Raw genomic sequence first — 17,857 nt, forward strand, 5'->3', positions numbered from 1 at the left:
AATACGCGGATGCGCACTTTAGACAGACTACACGCAGAAGTAATCTTGTCCACACACAGCGTCATCGCGCAAACACATTTCGCGCTGTTCACCTCTCATAGGTCCTAGAGACGACCGTCTAAGCCAGTGTCACATAGAGAGTCAAGAGTGATTTTATGATGCGTTGGGCATGGTCAACTCTTCTCTACGCTCCTAGGACATTTTCTTCTGAAAAGGGGCGGGAGTCCAAGCTGTCAACACTAGACTCAAATTTCCTTCGCACGACCATATATTGAGGGTATACGCAAAGTATTTGAGACTTGTCTAGGGAGTGTGACAGACACTACAGGCAGGGTCCTCGTTCTCGTATAATCTTGTGAAGGTATCGGTGAGTGTACGTCCCACCGAGCCGTAATCGATGGATGAGTGTTCCCTGGCCTGTTCGCAACCGAAGTGGAAGCCGGAGTCTCAAACCCGCGTCAAGTCTATGGAAACGCTCTTGTCGCGGTTTGAGGTTGTCTCATTGTCACGCCATAGAAGTTTTGATGGAGTTATGGAGCAAGACATTGGTGTCATACAGGGAAAAATACCCTTCCCGCCAGTGTGTGTCTTTCATGTCATGCGGTGCGAAGTCTGACGGCAGTAGATCTTGTTGCGACAACACGGTTTCTGAGTAGGGGGCGTCAGACCGTATGCTTATGACGTTTGTAAGGGAATGAATACTGTGCAAGCAGCCTTAGATGTTTCTGAGCACAAGAATCCTTCGATATCCTCTGAGCAGAACTGTGCCTCGCATACCTAAGGCAAAATATCACCTCTCATCGGTATCTGCTATATCTGATGCATCATAAATGCAAATTTATTAAGCGGAGGTTTCCCCAAAACAGCCCTTTTCTTACACCTTTCCTTATCACACGCAAGAGTTTAATTTTTGGCATTGTGTAAATATAACATAAAATATAACTCTAAATTTAACAATAAATGAAATAGAATTTTTGTTCATTGCAGCGCATCAAAGTACACACCTTCCTAGGTGCACAAAAGAAGGGTGTCAGGACGTTACTTAAGGGGTAGTCGTCAAGCCTATTACGTTCACTTATCAAAGAATTCAGCTCTTGACGAAACGGAATCGCCAGTTAACCGCCGTTTTTCAGCTCCAAACGGACCAAAATTAGCGGATATATGCTATTAAGTAAATAGCTAACCACCTCGCTTATTTCACACAATGACATATTACTCAGGAATATGGAGACTACTTACCCTAGAGTTCTGCGTAGGGAAGAAGTTCTGTCGTGGTATTGCGCGAGTCCATTTCTTGCGCAATTCGTCTCTTGCGGGAACCTGAACACATTCGCTCTGCACTCTGCCCTCTTGTTCCCACGGCAGCGGGGCACACAACACTTCTTTGGCATAGCGTCGTCACAAGCATTCCACGACTGCGCCGACGCGTTTTATGGACTCATTAGAGACGTTTAGCGCGTCCGGTATTCGGGAAAGCGCGGGCTGTTTTCCGGTTTAGTGGGGGCGCCAACCTGAGCGGCCAGATAGGTGGCGCCAGCTGGTGGCGAAAAGCTTAACCACACAAGCACAGAGCTAATTACTATTTTCTGCTTAGCTGCTGGCGTAAATTTTCGATAGTGGCGTAATCGTGTTCACAATTACGCCACTGCCAAAAAATTGCACTGGTGGCGAAGCAGGATATGGTTAGTTACTGCAGTTTTAGCTCTGCGTTTGTCTGGTTGAGCTCTACAACACCAGGCGGCTTCACCGCTCACGTTTACGCCCCGACCATCCGGTAATCCGCCCAAACCGCTCCCGTTTACCGGGATAGCGTACAAGCTAAACGTCTCTACTGTTACAGCAAGCGCACAAAACCACGCTACAGGTGAAGCACAAGAGCAGCACGTGGGCCTACAGTACTCTGTTTGAGAAGAAAAACCGAAATGCCGACAAAAAAGTTCGGCGGAAGAAGCCGCACAACACTCATCCACGAGACAAAGTAGTGACCAGAACGCATGGAAACAAAGTTTTGTTTGCAACTTCCAGTTTTCATTTAGCAAAAATAATGCTGTCTTGAACTATCCTGGCATTTAGCTCATTTTATTTTCGAAATGAGAGCTCAAGATCGCCATGCGGCTCGGGCGCGGATGAATATCCTGAGAACGCGCCTTCTCGGTAGCCCGCTTCTCTTTTCACTTGCCTTCCCTCCACCGGTCAAACATGTCAGCGACCGCTCCCTTGGCCCCAAGCCTCCCGGCCTCACGCGGTCGCCTCCAAACGATGACGCGCGTCACGTGATCAGCAGGAGCGCTTCGTCTAGGGGGTGTTGATTGCGCGCCGGCTGCACGTGTGTGAGCGCGCCAAGCGTTTGGAGCGTTTGACAGTGCTTTCGGTTGCTCGGAACAGACGCTGAATTGACGCAGCTTCCACGTGCGACGTTTTAAGCCGAGACCACACGTACGCTTGCGGACGCACGCAAGCTTTCAAACTTCAAACTTCTTTCAAACTTCTCCGTTGGACGAGGTCGAACTAAGCCTGACGCAGTCGCTTCGATGGCCGCGGATAAGCACGAATACGCCGAGCAGCCTTATGGCGGCGAGAGATTATTGAGACTCACGCTATCTGTCGGAATAGTGATACGTGTGTTAGTGCCCCTTCGGTCGACTTGTTAGATAAGGAGACCGCTTTTTGGATAGTTAAAATTTGGATGAGGTGGCGCCACTGTGCATGGGTCAAATAGGTGCGTGTTTCCTGATAATCAAGTTGTTGAAGTTAGCGCATTGTGGTGTCGTCTCCCTTCCGACCTTGTTCACTGGCGCTAAATATGCTTTCCAAGTCGGTTTACCAACACGCCCAACAAATGGCAATGTATGAAATAGTCATACAGAATCGCCTTCCAAATTACATCGAATTCAATTACCTTTTTCCTACCTAACATGCGAGATTTCAGGGCAGGACTGTCCACACAGGACGCCTTTTTTCTTCTGAAAGGGGTCTTATGCCGCATACCTAAGGGAAGCGAGCATCCAATTCTCGTCCTCGACCTCAAGGGGGCTTTCGATAACACCTCACAGGAGACTATACTCAACGAACTCATTGTCATAGGGTGCGGTGAGCGAACATTTGCATATGTCACGTCCTTCGTCACTTACGGAACAGCCACAGTAGGCATTGGGCAGACCCGGTCAGATCCTATAGACATGCCTAACAAAGGAACCCCTCAAGGAGCAGTAATATTACCCCTCCTATTTACTATAGCTATGCGCAGACTCGCTCATGTCCTAGAGGAAGTCCCGCAATTAGGCTACACTTTATATGCGGAGGATACAACCCTTTAGGCTTCATAAGGCTCTCTAGCTCAGAAAGAGCAAACACTTCAGGAGGCGCCCGACATAGCCTCTAGTTTCGCTAGGAACAGCGCACTTAGCTGCGCCCTCGAAAAATCAAACGTTATCCTAGTTCACAATCCTCGCTATAAAACGAATGGACAAATGAATCTCAGCGTGGACGGCCACCCCATTGCTGAAATCACCCAAGCCCTAATTCTGGGTCTTTGAGTACAAAGCAATTGCAAGGCTACCCACCAATACTTTACGCACTACAACTAAACAAATCTCTAGGATGATACGTCGCATAACGTGTCACCATAAAAGAATGAAAGAGAGAGACACTCTACGGCTAGTCCAAGCTTTCGTCCTTAGGTGAATATTGTACGGGCTTCCCAACCACCGCCTGAGCAAGTCCGAAGAATACCAAGTAGAAGCTATCGTTCGCAGCGCGTAAAAGCTGCCTGAGGGCTGCCTGTACAAACTCCGACTGAGAGGCTTTATGGCCTTGAGCTTACATAACACTTTTGCGGAGCTCCAAAGTGCGGTACTGGTCTCGCAGAGAGGCCGCCTCAGCACTAGCGCTGTAGGCCGAACTATCTTAGCCCGCATAGGAGTCCCACCCCCTCTGAGTACAGGAGATGCTATGGAGGATATGACTAAAGATTGTTGCAAGCACATAAGCACCAGACCGCTTCCCAAGCATATGCATCACGATACCCACAAAGGTCGTCGTTTGGCCAGGGTCAAATGGCTACGCCACCATTTGGCACCCAAACCAGATGTCATATACGTAGATGCTGCTACATACGTTAAATCGCGTTATACAGCAGTAGCTGTAGACAAAAACACCAGCCCCTCGTCACCGCACCCTTAACCGCATCTTGCATATTATCTGCGGAGAGTGCAGCAATAGCCCCAGCTATCCAATATCACGAGATGAGACGTTTCTCCTCAACCATAGTCACTGACTCTCAAGAGGCATGTCGCTTATTTATGAATGGCCGATTGCTAGGTTGTAACTTGCAACACTACCACACTGTAGTATGGTGCTCAGGACACTGAGGCCCTGTAGGCAACGAATGGGCTGATGCTCTAGCTCGTGATCTTTGCAACCGAGCGGACCAGCCCAGCTCACACGCCTTGCTTATACCGAAACACCCATGCAATATGTTGGAACACCAGCGTTTGACACGCCAAAAAGTACGCCTCCTCGCTCAAATCCTTAGGCGGGGAAGAGTTCTCAAGCGTCAGAAAAATGCAGACCGATGTTTATCCGCACCTCATAAAATTTCACGCACTCTACCCTATACAATATCGAGCTAGATGAACGTGGTGTGGCGGTAGACCAACCCTTTCCCACATTTCGTGGACGTGTGAAAGAATGCCACCAGAGTTAGCTGTTCAGCCTAACACAAACAAACAATCATTAGCAGAGCAGTGGGAGGTAGAGCTCGCCAGCTCGGACCTGGGGGTGCGGAGGACACTCCTCCAGCAAGTCCAGCGGGTGGCCAAGGCCAGTGAAGCCCTGGACTAAGGGAGCCATCCATCATTCTTTGACCCCTTTTCCCCCGCTCCCTTTCTTAATAAAGTGTTCACTACTACTACTACTTTTCCCAGAAGCGCTCTCACTTGTGCGCGCTTTCCCACGGTAGCTTTCTATTCATAGCCACAAGAAGTTGTCTGCCCAAACAAGTTACAAAAATATTGCTTCCGAGTGAGTACTTCGTAATGTTTGTTCACAATATCACTCAAGCTGCAACTTCTAGTACGCTGAAGTTTTATTTGCCATATCCAATAGCGACGTTCAAAAGGCAGATACGGGATATTATACACTTCATTGTCATCTTTTGGCGCTGAGACAGGGTTGCCTGTGCCCTTTTGAACACCAGCGGTCGGTGAGTTGCGCCACGGCCGCCTCGATCACGCGCGCACGGCGGGGCGCCCCGCCGTGCGCGCGTGATCGAGGCGGCCGTAGTTGCGCGGCGCGGGTTTTGCGTCGCCTCGAGAGATGGCACCACGCTGTGTGGCGCCACCTTCAGGCGCTTTTCATCTTCTGAAGCAGGGTTTAGGTATGGGCTAGTTGGTATTCCATTGCAAGCATCACTTACAGCTCGTGCATAGGCAGGGACCAAAAAAATGACGGCGACAAGCTTGTCTTTGTCGTTCTTTTGGTCTCTGTTTATGTACGCGCTGTAAGTGATGCTTGTGATTTCAACTTCTAGCTGGGCAGTGCGCTTTGTCTCCCTGGCGTCTTTCGCTGCACATCTTCAGCCGGTTTTCTTCTTCCAGCTGCGCAGCGTCCATGCGGACCAGTGCACAATATGGCGTGGTGCAATGTGGTGTGGTGGAGTGTGCCGCTGCGAATATGCGCTGCACCCATCTTAGGATTGTGGCTAGTATCATCTCCAACCAACCTGCTTTGCCGGTTGCCATTTCATGCTTACATCCACTCTCGATTACGGGATAGCCAGCAATTTTTTGCCAAAACCGAAGCCGGCCACAGCGTGTAAACAAACTTTAGGCAAGGCACCGTTTCTCTCCTGTGATTGTAACCCCTCATTCATCAGTGAGCCCCCTACCCTTACTGCTTTCAGAAGGTATTATCTGTGCTTCGTTTTCTCTTTTCTCGCAAACCTATACGCATTCGTATTCATGGGCAAGTAACGTTGAACCGGCTTCTTATGCCAGCAATTTTCGTAACGCTTGGCATTCTTCATATTTATCTGTCGTCTGAAAGGCCACGATTTTGTTGACGTAAAGAAAAAGGTCTTCACACGCGGAGCATCGGGGAAACTGAACAACCAGTACATTCAGTTAGCCAACCACCGTAAAACTATCGCAGTTGAGACAAAGAAAGCGTTGTGGTATTAAAAACATTTTGTGCATAACGCATAACTCATAATGCAGGTGAATAGGTTTGAAAGGCTAACACAATTTTTATCATTGTATTCCTAATAAAGGCTAAGATGGTATATTTGCTCTTAATACACAAGGTTTGATGCAAGCGCTATAATCATATTTCAAGGCACCTTTGCCGAACAAGACGTGACGCCGGCTTTCATTCTGCAGGAAATGGGGTTTAAGCGTGCATATACTTCGCAAAATCATATGAGCACGAACTTTGAACCTGTGTGGGAACATTACAGGCAATTAGGATTCCTACTGCAACTGCTCGAAAGAATTAGTTTCTCTGGAAATTTCGCTGGATTCTGTAAGGTCGCATAAAGGCTGTGCGTTTTTCAGATTGTGAAGCTATATCTTGCTAATACCCGCCGTGGTTGCTTAGTGGTTATGGGGTTGGGCTGCAAAGCACGAGGCCGTGGGATCGAATACCGGCCACGGCGGCAGATTTTGATGGGGATGAAATGCGAAAACACCACTGTACTTAGATTTAGGTGCATGTTAAAGAACCACAGGCGGTCCGTATTATTCCGGTGTCCCCCACTACGGCGTGCCTCATAATCAGATCCTGGCTATGGCACGTAATACCCTTAAATTTATATCCTGGTAATATTTCGGCCGTATATTAAGAATAATTAAAGAAGAACAGGACGTTTGTAATAAATCTTGTAGTGTAGCACTTTGAAAGTTTCTGGTGCACATGGCAGGGTAGCGTCTACTGAACTACTTGATTTAACCGCTATACACTCTAAAAATTTTCACACCCTTATGGGTGTAATGCGGGTGTAATCATCTTTTTCACCCTTATAAACACCCTTCAACGACCCTTTTTTAACGGAAAAGGGTGTTCAACAAGAAAACACCCTTGGAACACCCCAGTCTTTCTAATTTACACCCTAATTATAAGGGAGTAAGTGAACAAGCTTACAGTATATGATGAATGAACATTGCCAGTTAAGGCCTTGATATTGGCTGTACATGAAACGCGCGCTACCTGCGCTTGAATCAAGTAGCTGGAATGATTAGATCGGGGCACCTAGGCAGCAGCGCACTGGCTCCGAACAGTGGTCAAAAATGAAGTTTCCCACGAATGTTGATATCGAACGGATGACACTAACGCGCAGACTTTGCATAGCCAGATATCTGCAAAAGGCTTCATATGATCAATGGCAAAATATTTACAATGCTATCGCGGAATACTTGAAGGTGTGCAACCAGTTAGACTGGGAATGGTTAGGAGTGAGGGCTAACGGTAAATAGTTCACCAACTTACGGTTTGTAGATGACATTGGCATACTCAGCAACGCTGCAGACTTTTTGCAACAAACGTTTGAGGAACTTGTCGAAGAAAGTGTAAGTCTGATTGAGAGTTAGTATGCAGAAGAGAAAAGTAATGTTCCGCAGCCTGGCGAGAAAACGAATGTCATGGTCGGCTGTCAGCCTCTAGAACCTGCTCAGAAATACGTTTATTGAGGTTAATTACTCTTAGGGGCCTCTGATCAAGGAAATTAACAAATATAAAACATTAGCTGGAGAGCTTACGGCAGGCATTACTAAATCATGATCAGGGAGCTTACTGCTAACCATTGCTTTCTATCGTTACTAACGTATGGGGCCGAAACTTGGAAGTTACCAAAGAAGCTTGGGAAGACGTTGAGGACCGCGCAACGAACGATGGAATGAAAATTATTAGGCATGATGATAATAGACTGGAAGACAGCGATGTGGATTAGAGAGCGAACGGGAATAGCTGATATTCTGGTTGACATTATGAGGAAGAAGTCGTGCTGGGCAGACATTGCAATGCGTAAGGGAGAGAACTGCTGGTCTATTGGAGTTGCAAAATGGGTGCTAAGGGAAGGAAAGCACAGTCGAGGACGGCAGAGAATAACGTGGACGTGATGGATTCGGGAAACTTGAAAACACGTGGAACCAGTTGGCACAAGACAGGGGTATTGGAGATCGCTGGAGAAGCTTTCGTCCTGCGATGGACGTCAAAATAAGCTGATGATGATGATGTGACGACATCCATGCTAGCTTCGCGGCATGTCTTTCATGTTATGTCATGCATGCGTGTCATGCATCATGCATGCATGCGTGTCATGCACGTTCTGATAGCTCGATTTGCGTCGATGGCGGGGGGGGGGGGGCTAGTAGCGGCGTAGCCAAGTGGGGCACACCGTGCACTTGTAACGCTCACTCACAGTAAAATTTTTGCTGCTATGGCAATGGCCCCGCTCCTTCACCCTCCACGGGCAATTGGGACCCCCCCCCCCCCCCCACACGAAAAAATTTTCTGGTTACGCCACTGTGGCGAGGGGGGTGTAAGATTGCTCTAGACCCCTCCCCCTAACTTGTCAACGGAAACGGGGGACGGGAGGGCAGCTGCCGCCGGGCCGCAAACCTTAGGCAGCCCAATTAACGGCTGCATTTCCCTTTGGACGTGAATACTGCATTAATGCCATTACACTGTAGGATTCGTGGCGGTTCGAAGGCATGCGACAATAAAAAAAAAACACATACAGCCATCACAAAGTCTTAGCTTGAGCAGATCTTTGGGAGCTTGGCAAGACTCTCACAAAAAAAAAAAGCTTGGCACCCCTCTTACAGGCATTGTCAACTCTGGGTCCCACCGCTGACTGTACATTTCCGGTAAAAAAATCACACAGGAACTCCTCTCGGATTTGTCTAAGTGTGCGTAAGCATTGTGACTCTTCCTCATCTACACGCAGCCCATGTCGTTATCAATGTTATGAGACTTGATCCGACAAGTATGAGCGACAGCGCTGCGGCGACACGGGCTGCTCTGGTCGGCAGCGCAAGCAAAGTACTGCAGGTGGCGGGGCCAGGCGCGCTGGTGACGTTCCGTTCGTTTTGAGCCGTTATCGCTCTTTAGCCCTCCTCATCCGCGACGAACCATTATCAACCGTTCTCCGGCGGCGGCTGCTTGTGGCACGGCCGCGCGAACCGTATCTTGAAAGCGAACTGCATTGTGGATAGAGTGTGCCCACTGCTGAAAACTTCACGCGCTGTGTTCTCACCGTTTACTTCGCTTTGAAAACAGACGCGCGCACACCTATCTTGAAAGTGATCTGCGGAAAGCGCATAGTGCGGCATAAGCTGAAAGCTTCGTGAGCGCAGTGTTCTCGCCGCTTCGGTCGCGTTGAAGCGAAGCTAGCACGAAGGTGAATTCACTCGCTGCTGCGGGTTCTATTTTGAAGGATATCGTGCGGTACGGACTGACGGACGGATGGTTTTTCTTGTTGGGGAAGTATAGAAATGCTTACGTTATAAAAAAAAAATCGCAGGGTTCGCGAATTTCGCAATAAGAACAAACACCAACCTACTCCCCCGCCCCCCGCTGAGCGATGCCGTCTTGATCGCCCCCTCCCAACCCCGGGAAAAGGGACACTACCTTTCTATATCAGTTGAAGAAAGGATGATGAAGCGTTAACAACGACAATAACGGCCTTTTCGAACGAGTTGTGTTATGGCCTCTGAGATTTGCGCGCGAACCTGGGAGGCCATAATTGGCCGCTTAATAGCATAAAAAGACAAAGATAATGCCAAACGACACAACTAAAAATTCAAACAAAGAACTGATCTTAGCTATACTGTTTGGGGAAAAGAAATAAAAAATTAGACAGCCGCAACACACGCCACTAAAGCCACCACCGCCGGCATAACGCGGAATCAACGGTTGGCAACATTCATTCGCGCGTCATTGCTTCGTCCGCTTCGTCTCCGCAACGGCCACAACGAGAGCCGCCATCTTCTCGCGCCTAACGTTTTGTATGGTTTTGTTCTCTGCAATCCGCGCACACAGCTCATCGGTGGCTGCACGTCTGCTCGGCGTCGCAATGCAACCTGCGTCATTTTCTGGTGCTCGCGCAATCGGTGTGAAACATGTCGCATGTGAAATGTTTGATAGAAGTGCCTCACGTCCAAGTCAAGCCGCCGTACGGGTGTATGGCTGTACGCCCCGTTCTCGGAAGCGTCGACGGGTTTCCGGCATGCGGATTTCAGGTACGTGCAAATGCGTTTCGCCGTCCTATTGAGCTCCGGAGCAAAGCGTGCAATATTTCATGTGAAAGATGCAGTGCCCGTGATCATGGTGTGAATTTCGAGCGGCAAACGAGAACTTTGGCACTTAGAGCACACCGCGGCTGCTAAGTCAGCGTGGAAATTGTTTTACGTTACCGTAATATGTTGCTGTCAGTCTAATCTGCGGTTTGTGGACAGCTAGCCCAATGACTTTTGCTTGTGGCAGCGATAGGTATATAAATGGAAGCGATAATAATTTTCGAGAGCAGAGAGTTTTTTCGCTCGATGTTTGGTCGTGTTCATGGCGTTATGAAAGCTAGAAAACTAACTGGCTTGATCGTGCTTAGTTCCAACTCCAAGGAGCGTAACGTTGGTGCTGTATATGTTTGTTTTCGGTGTCACGAGTACCACTTTCATGCTTTTGTTGCATGAGAGTGGTAGCTGCTGCGTGACGTCTGGGTAGAACACAATAAAAGCAATTTCCTCACTCATACGTATGCAATATGAGGTAACAAAATTTCCAGCGTTTTATTCGGAGCGTAAATATCCAGCATAGTTTAGTAAGAAACTCAAATTCTGTGTTAGCTTAGTAGGCGTGAAACAAGTGAAACTCGCATTCCTTTTTGAATTGTTCGCCCAAACTGCACCGCCCCCAGATGCGTCATCGGGTAATTGACAGTAGCTTCGCTACGTGAGTTTTTATGCGCCTATATTGCCCGGTTAAGTATCCTGTTAATTTATGCCGACGCTCGTTCATCTTGATTTTAAGCGGTTACTATCCCCGAGTACCGGACGATGCCAAACTTGTGAGGTGTAGCAAACGCGGGAAATTCAAAGTGGCGTGGCTGTAAGTTCCTGTTTTTACGTTTCTTGCATTCAAAGCCAACAGACACAGTATCACTGATTTATTTCCATTTCTGCTGCACTTGATCAATCTAATGTGACAACTGCATTTGCTCTTTAATGTTCTCCATTTACTGTGTATTCAGCCTGGCTGCCGCCCTCTCTTCAGAGGATGCCGCTGTGATAGCTCTTTCGTATAGCACATGCCTCTAGGCCCTTGTGTTTCAAGGACTCCGGAGAGGCAGCAGTGCTCCAAGTAATTTTATCATCCTATATATTTTCTATGTTGCATCATTCTTCCACGATGGATTTTAATGTTAATAGTATTCGTCATTAGTCATCGCCATAATTTTATAGCACGTAAATTTTACGCACTTTACAGCGACAATTTTTAGGCCAGTTTACAGCCAAGTCACATCTTCCATAATACATCGTCAACATTACCACTTGTCATGGCGCTCTTTGGCCAAACCTGGCCCTTGCGCCATAAAACACCACACATCATCATCATCAGCTTGGCTGCCAGAAAATGCTTGAATTTCTTTCAGTATCCAAGTGACGAAATATTTCACTGACGGCCGTGTGTGAAACACGCAAGATGACAAAACTGATAGCAAAATGATGAGATATTTCTTTCATAGCGTTTGGACTCGACTTTTGGTGAGGATGTCGATCGACCTTGGGCCTGGTGACAGCACACCCGACATCGCCAAAGTGCAGCCTATCAGTAGAGTGCCCCCGAATGGACCATCAACATCGGAAAATGAAGCAGAGCCAGGTAGGGGTAATTTTTACTTTGGAACAGAATACTGACAGCTGCCTCTTTTTTTAAGAACTAAATAACAAATTTACAAACCAATCCTTTCTCTTTGTGCAGCCTACATAGAATTGTTTTTTGCTTGTTATACAGACCTTCAGAAAGCAGTTCTTCTGAACCCTTTTTGCATGCACAAATAAATAAAGGGGAGCGCACTTTCTGAAGAAATTGATGCACTGAAATGTGCGTTCGACACACAGTGAGATGCAAAATAACCAACTTTAAAGCGGTAAAAAAAAATTGAAACATGTTCTAACATCATAACCCGCCTTGGCATACGGATTTAAATATAACAGCAACGGAGGTGCATGCAGAGAAGTGTTTGTAATTGTTTGCAAGATATGTACATTGTCTAAGAAATTGTTTTTATTTACTTGGAGCTTCTTGGTGCCATGGCAGTGCAGTAAAAGCTCAAAATGATGCCCCTGCTCCTAATAAAGCACCTTTAGATATTAAAATGAAATTATGGGCTTTTACATTCCAAAACCTAAAGTTTTGGGAACCTGGCTTCTTTAATGTACACCTGAATCTAAGGGCATAAGCGGTATTGCATTTTACCCTCATTGGAGGGCAGCTGCCATGGCCTAGATTGAAGCTGGGACCAGCATGACTGAGCAGCATGGCATCATAGTAAGTGGGCTATAACACCAGGTCAAAATGAGAAATACTGCTTAGAACTACCAACTTCTTGGCTCACAAGCACTTTGCACTAAGTTGTATGGAGTACTGACAGCGACTGTTTATGTACCAATTTCTTTTTAGGCTGACTCCATTATTAAGGTGTGAAGCTTCAATTAGTCAAAACCAGCCTAAATTACAGAACCAGCTCAAAACACGCACCATGTATAGCTGGATTTGGACATGCAAATGGAGTCAATTCATGTCGCCGAAAATGGAAGTGGCAGTCACACTATTTCATGCATTTTGCCTAGAACATGGTCAATAATAGTTAATCAATTTCTGAAATATTCTTTTCAAAAAGTTTTTTTTTCAAGCATGAAAGGAGGAGCCAAATGGTGTTCAAGTGCACGAGCGGTTAGTTGCATGGCACTTCTTGCATGTGTTCACTGGCTTCTTTCAAGCTTGAAAAGAAAAATTTGTTGCACCTACTGAGCAGTAGAAAGCTGGATTGGGAATTTTTCAGGATGCTCTACAATTTTCGCACTGACACTTTTGCTTTGAATAAAATATTTGAGCAGTTAAATAATTGTTAATACCTAATTACCTAATTAGGAAAAATGCAAGAATTGGTTTCACTTCCTCAAAACGATGACAAACGATATTACCTTGGTACTGTCCAGCTACATGGCACTTGTACTTATTTAAAGTTTGCGCATGTCATACAGACCACCTGGCAATTACAAGGCATATATAGAAGTGGCTAAGTTGTGTGAGCCAGCCATGTGTAGCGAATCATGAGAAACAGCCATGTTTCTTTGACTTAAGGGCATGATAAGATTTACATGCTCGACACCTTGTATCAGTGTGCTCTAGGCCTGTTCGTAGTTTAGCTGCTACATAAACGATATTTCTCCACGTGTAAGCTCATATGCATCTTTCAAGTATATTGCCTCATGTGTCCAAAATAGACCATCTTCGCACTTCCTTCATTATGTCATCTGTTGCTGTGCTAAATTTTTAACATGCAACTGCACAAATTTTCATCTACATATCTGAGGTGCATGTGTCATATGCTCGAATGCTGTTTAAAGGCTGCTAATAAGAAAATTACTTGACTTGCCTTCCAGAGATTGCTTCAGTAGTCTATGCTACTCGATCATAAACTATTTACCATAGTGAACATTCATCACAGTTGGCTTTGCAATGTTTATGCAAAATACCACAATTGCCTACTAGACATGTGACTGCACTAAAACTTGGAACTAATGACCAGTAAGATTTATGGGACAGCAAAACTTAGTTTATTACTCCTGTTTCTGCCATAGTTTCTTACAGTAATTACTAGAGGGAACTCTGGTGCTGGAGTCGCACCACCATGGGAATCATGGGAAGCACATGGATTTGTCTTGATATTCGTGCTTGTGAATTCAGACGTTCTTGTGGCTTCGTATATTATACGCTATATAAATCTTATTGTCGTAAATTTCAGCGCAGTCTATACTCTTCGAAGTGCAGAAGACGGCGCCAACATGCGCAATTGCTATTAATTGCAACGATTGAGCTTGTCCAGGTGGCCAAATCGAAAGGCGCCAAGCGTCTTAAGGCGCTGGTATGCCCGAAATGAATTAATCAGGGCGTTGCACTCGCTTGTTGTTACATGCCTCCGTGGCTTAATGGTTTCGATCAGACTTCTGTTCTAGAGTTCCTGTGTTTGAATCCTGTCGTCGGATGATTTTAATGTTTATTTATTTATTACACAGTATATTGTTGAAAATGACTAGTTTACAGTCACAAAGCCGTTTGAAGCCAAACAGACGAAGTTTAGGCAAATCCATATACTTCCCATAATTTCCATGCTGGTACAGCCGTTCCTGTTTGATCTCCTGTGGACACTAACGTCGGAGTTCCCTCTAGTAATTATTGTATGAAACTCTCATTTCTGCACCTTGCTCGTGCAGAAGCGGCACCACACCTGCTCCGTAAACATGCACTACCTTTCGGCCAAGTGCAGTGAATGCTGTGAACTCGCCCTGTACAAAGCCTGCACTAAGTAAAACAAATCACAACATGCAGTTGCTGCCACGTTGAACTGGTGGAATGAGTAGTGAAATGCAGCACCTCCTTAACTAGTTCAGAAAGTGCAGGTTATTCAAGTGGAGATTATATAGTAACAGAAGTTGAGTGATTCTGCATTACATTCACGAAATATACTTCATGATACTTTTCCATTTATTTCCTCAGTTATTAAGAATCCCTTTTGCATTGCTGGACAAAACTACAGAATGCCAACATATTTTCTAGCATTCACTGGTAGCAAACATGTCAAAACTTGTTTTAGTTTCTGGATTGCCTCTTTAGCCGTTAACCCCCAAGTTAATTCCGGAAAAATGTACCGAATTTTTTACGTACTCAATTTTTCGGTGTCATTCTCATTCTAAAAATATATTACTTCATTGGTCTCTGGTTAGAAATAACACAAAAAGAGGAGCTGCTCTTGCGGGCAGCTTTCCCTCAATGCCGGCTGTAACTCATCTTTGACAATAAGAGCAGCGTAACATCGGGCAGAAAGAGCGACTCGTCATTGGCGATATTGGTACTGCCTCCAGTCACTAGTACAGCTTGGGATCAATGGTTAAATGTTGCGACTTTGTTGCTGCCCAATTTTAATTCTGCAGCTGTTACACTTGGGTGTGGCGTGTGTATGTACGTGTGCATGCATTAAAATGATTTCACGCTAGAGCAAAGCAACTGTAGTGCAGAGAGGCATTAGTCATCTTTATATATTTGCTTTGTAAAGATGCACTAAGTTTATCTTTTGCCGTATAGACTTGGCGCTCATTGGCCAAAGATGCCCTTGTGCTACTAAAACCTATCAATTAATTCGCTTTCAGTCTGTGAGTTTCAATTTGTTTTTCTTGAACTGTGCAATTCCCACTCACTGGACTGCATGTCATCTGAGGTGTTCCTTTTTCAATCAAGAATGTTGAGGTTGTGTTTGTGTAACTCGATTTCTTGCCTCAAACGAGCTTGTGCAAACTGACCAAGCTGATAATTCTACCTGCTTATATATTAAATATGTTGCAGTTATGAACCCTCATAATGAATGACACACAGTATAAAAATTTCATCTAATAAAACAATTTAATGAAATTTTTCATGTTTTTCGTGTTCATGTTCACTTCTCTACTCTAGTGTCCTGTCTGCATGCCTCACCTCTTTTTTTGCATATTAAATATCGTATAAACTTAGCCATGCTTTTTTACCACAATGCAGGGGGAAAAGGTTCCGGTAACACCATGCATTCAGTATGGTGGCCCAGATGTGCATGCAAGCAACCTCCTTCATGTGGACCAAGAACTACTCTGCAGTGTCTCGCAGACTTCCATGCGAAGCCCTCAACATTCTCGTCTCAGTGGAATGGCTGCTCATCTATCTGCGTGTCCATCACCAAGACGGCCAGTTGTAAAGCTCCTGTACCCGTTTAAGAAAGCTTAATGATTGTTTTATTTAGTTTTCACGGTTGGCCATAGAATCTTAACATTTTTGATGTTTCTAACATTTTTACCTGGCACAAAGTGGTGCAATAACTTTAAACCAGTGTAATATATTTAAATCATGCTCACTCTAATGCCTATCTGGTTTTGTTTGTGTTTAAGAAATTTGAATGTCTGATGAGGTAACGGCATTTGAATTTGTCATCGTGGCTCGTTTCAATGAGCTGCTAGGAAATAAGATGCAAAACTTATCACACGCCAGTTGTAGAATTTTTATTTTCATGACTAGAGTATACACGTTTCAAAAGATGGAAAGTGTGGAAAAAGCCTCAAGAACAATCATCCTAGGATTGTCATGTCCTTAACAACTCTGCAATGACTAATGCCTCATACATCTTGGGAGCACATTGGTCGCAATGCCTACAGGTATACTTGATAAGAGAATAGCTTGCACTCAGATTTGCGATTTGCCACGCAGTTGATGGCTGATGGCTTTTGTTTGTCGTCTTCATCTTACTACTATGTATTCAATATTCATTTAGATGTGCTGCGGTTTTTTGCAGTCACCTATATATATATATATATATATATATATATATATATATATATATATATATTCTTCGTTTCAATAAAAATTTAGTTGAGAGTTAGCGCTCATCCTGTCTGCTTCTAGTCTGTGTCCGTGTCACTTCGCGCTACAATCCAAGATCATGTTACTGTACTAACTCGCACAACTTTCTATCCTTGTGTTAAAGACACACTCAGACTTGTTCTTACTTATGTGACCGGTTATTTTTGTGCTTTATAATAAGATGCAGTGCTTTTCGAATGAAAACATGTAATAAATAGTTCGTAGTCAGGCTACTTAAAAAAACTGTTCTGCTTAAAATTTAATTGAGCAAGCCTGTGCCCATTATTTGGTGCTTATGTCTTTGTATTAGTATGGTTTTACTCCCTATTTTCCTTTTTGCATTTAAAATGTGCAAACATTATTATGTAACCATTTCTCTTTAATGAAATAAATACTTTTCTTCTGACATTTCGTCACAAATTTTACAATGATTTTGTTCAATTAGGTAACCTTAGACTAGCTGATTGTTATTCTGGTAGCTTAACTTACAATGCCTGTGGTATATTCAATGCAAGCACATGGTGAAAAATAAACTAAATTATTGGGTATAAGCAGGTCACTGGCAGTAAATGGAGCATACATATATTTCAGGAAATAGTACATGCTTATATATTGAACAGCATGCACAGCTACACATGCTGTTTTGTTCGTAAATGCTGAAACATTAATCGGCGTGGAAGCACTTTGTTCTTTGGCTTTCAGTGCTACCTTTAAGTCATATGTGAAAGTACTAGTAGAAGCATCCCGTGGAGATAAATGACAACTTTAATGAATAGAGGTATAAAATGTGTGCTTAAAACGGCAAAAAACTGCTTGACAGGCAAACGTATGCTTCTGTAGTACTGCACTTGTTACCGTCGCCAATCCATGCATTGCTTGCGCTCAATTTCATTCAATATGAGCTACAAGAACGAGCTGTGGTGTCTTTCCCTCCTGGTCGAGCTGGGGTTGCGAAAATTTTTGACCAAGAAAAGTGGAGGTTTTTAATTATTTCTGAAATGCATGTAACCATGCTTTTGGCTGTGTGCTGTTTCCACGGCGTTATAAGTACTGGTGCGCCAAGGTGCGGGAGATCCTGTGTCCTTAGTGCAGCGCGCATTGTTATTGCGCTCTGCATCCTGCCGGCAGTGTACTATCACTGCAGAGGAAGATTACGAAAAGCATGGCCTGTGTGCCTTGCTGCAATGGCGAAACCTTA

At 45.0% G+C, this 17,857-nt stretch overlaps 1 protein-coding gene and 1 long non-coding RNA gene across 4 annotated transcripts in view; one reads left to right on the forward strand and one right to left on the reverse strand.

Annotated features, from left to right (window-relative positions):
• The window catches only part of LOC135897324 (uncharacterized), a 297,711-nt gene that overhangs the window by 136,713 nt on the left and 143,141 nt on the right, over window positions 1-17,857 (reverse strand). The window lies entirely within an intron of this gene.
• LOC135897318 (uncharacterized) lies at window positions 10,188-16,040 on the forward strand. The gene is made up of 3 exons (XR_010563013.2): window positions 10,188-10,235; window positions 11,738-11,874; window positions 15,808-16,040. It is a non-coding gene; the product is annotated as an uncharacterized lncRNA (long non-coding RNA).

This window comes from Dermacentor albipictus, chromosome 2 (assembly GCF_038994185.2).
Source record: "Dermacentor albipictus isolate Rhodes 1998 colony chromosome 2, USDA_Dalb.pri_finalv2, whole genome shotgun sequence".
Taxonomy (NCBI): domain Eukaryota; kingdom Metazoa; phylum Arthropoda; class Arachnida; order Ixodida; family Ixodidae; genus Dermacentor; species Dermacentor albipictus.